Source organism: Arvicanthis niloticus, chromosome 8 (genome assembly GCF_011762505.2).
Source record: "Arvicanthis niloticus isolate mArvNil1 chromosome 8, mArvNil1.pat.X, whole genome shotgun sequence".
NCBI lineage: Eukaryota > Metazoa > Chordata > Mammalia > Rodentia > Muridae > Arvicanthis > Arvicanthis niloticus.
In genome coordinates this window covers 69190305-69192683 of record NC_047665.1, presented here as the reverse complement: position 1 = coordinate 69192683, position 2379 = coordinate 69190305, and the positions used below count along the sequence as shown (strand labels likewise).

At 45.9% G+C, this 2379-nt stretch overlaps 1 pseudogene; it reads left to right on the top strand.

Moving 5' to 3' along the window:
- The first annotated feature begins 541 nt into the window (after positions 1-541).
- LOC117713479 (phosphoglycerate kinase 1 pseudogene) lies at positions 542-2011 on the top strand (annotated as a pseudogene).
- Positions 2012-2379: the final 368 nt, after the last annotated feature.

Sequence of the window (2379 nt, the reverse complement as noted above, 5' to 3'; positions counted from 1 at the left end):
TGTCTGGTTTGGCAAGAGCACTGTCTGGGAAGGTTGGCTTAAAACCATGCCAAGTTTGTTTAAGCATTCCCACAATTCCAAGAGCCCCACTAAGGAAGCTGCTTCATTGAAGGGGTTTAGATGTCATAACAAAATCAAAAGCACGGATTCAAAACTGAGAGTTTTTTTTTTTTAATGCATATAGCCAAAATGGTTTTATTTAACCATGCAAATCAAAACATTCTTCTTGCTACTGATATATAGAAAAACATTTCAATTTTGTTTACAAGTGGAATTTTTTTTTTTTTTTTTTGAGTTTTAAGAGGCAAAGCGAAAGAACAAACCAGCTGCACTTTCCGTGAACGTCCACCTTTAAAGGCAGATTACCGTTCTCCAGGGTATCGTAACACAAGCAGCAACCATGGTGGATGTGAAATGTAAATGATAGCAAGGACCTCAGGAAAGCATAAATCAAAAGCTGAGCAACACACCGGCAAAGGGCTAAAAAAAAAAGATCCGGTCCCAGAGAGATTAGGATTTGTTTAAGAAATTTGGACCTGCCTCTTCCTCAGCTCTGGGCCACTCGACCTCACGGTATTGCCAAAATGTCGCTTTCTAACAAGCTGACTTTGGACAAGCTGGACGTGAAGGGGAAGCGGGTCGTGATGAGAGTGGACTTCAATGTTCCTATGAAGAACAACCAGATAACAAATAACCAAAGGATCAAGGCTGTTGTTCCAAGCATCAAATTCTGCTTGGACAATGGAGCCAAGTCGGTTGTCCTTATGAGCCACCTGGGCCGGCCTGATGGTGTTCCCATGCCTGACAAGTACTCCTTAGAGCCAGTTGCTGCAGAACTCAAGTCTCTGCTGGGCAAGGATGTTCTGTTCTTGAAGGATTGTGTGGGCCCAGACGTCGAGAATGCCTGTGCCAACCCAGCGGCTGGGCTGTCATCCTGCCGGAGAACCTCCGCTTCCATGTAGAGGAAGAAGGGAAGGGAAAAGATGCTTCTGGGAACAAGGTTAAAGCTGAGCCGGCCAAAATCGATGCTTTCCGAGCCTCACTGTCCAAGCTAGATGTTTATGTCAATGATGCTTTGGGGACTGCACACCGAGCCCACAGCTTCATGGTGGGTGTGAATCTGCCACAGAAGGCTGGTGGATTTTTGATGAAGAAGGAGGTGAACTACTTTGCCAAGACTTTGGAGAGTCCAGAGCGACCCTTCCTGGCTATCTTGGGAGGAGCTAAAGTTGCAGACAAGATCCAGCTGATCAATAATATGCTAGACAAAGTCAATGAGATGATCATTGGTGGTGGAATGGCTTTTACCTTCCTTAAGGTGCTCAACAACATGGAGATTGGCACATCTCTGTATGATGAAGAAGGAGCCAAGATTGTCAAAGATCTCATGTCCAAAGCTGAGAAGAACGGTGTGAAGATTACCTTGCCTGTTGACTTTGTCACAGCTGACAAATTTGATGAGAATGCCAAGACTGGCCAAGCAACTGTGGCCTCCGGTATACCTGCTGGCTGGCTGGGCTTGGACTGTGGTACTGAGAGCAGCAAGAAATATGCTGAGGCTGTGGCCCGAGCTAAGCAGATTGTTTGGAATGGTCCTGTTGGGGTATTTGAATGGGAAGCCTTTGCCAGGGGAACCAAGTCACTCATGGATGAGGTGGTGAAAGCCACTTCTAGGGGTTGCATCACTATCATAGGTGGTGCAACCCCTACTTGCTGTGCCAAATGGAACACAGAGGATAAAGTCAGCCATGTGAGCACTGGGGGCGGTGCCAGTCTAGAGCTCCTGGAAGGTAAAGTCCTTCCCGGGGTGGATGCTCTCAGCAGTGTTTAGTATTGTTCTGCCTTTGGTTCCTGTGCACAGCCCCTAAGTCAACCTAGTGTTTTCCGCATCTCCATTTGTTGTTAGTGCAAGATTCACCAAGAAGCAGCACCAGGAACCCTTAAGCAGTTGCACAGCATCTCAGCTCGTCTTTACTGCATCGGGATTTGTCTACATTCTTCAAGATCCCATTTCAATTCTTTAGTGACTAAAGCCATTGTGCATTGTAGAGGGCATCTATATTCTGCCTGTGAAAGGAAGTGAGCTGTAAAGGCTTAGCTCTCTCTGATGTAGCCTCTGGTCAGCTTTGTCACTGTTCATGACTCACCATGGAAATATGAGGAAATCCCCACTGTAAACAATAAAGATGTCCACTGGGGAAAAAATTGGACCCTTCCTTTAAATTATCCCGTCTCCACCTGTTGCAGCATCAGAAACAGAAATGGAATATCTGAGTCGGGAACTCCCAGATTTGACAAGACACAGCATAATTGTGCTTTTCATGTTTAAGCATGCGTCCCTCCCACTTGTAATAAACATGCAACAGTAACTAACATGTG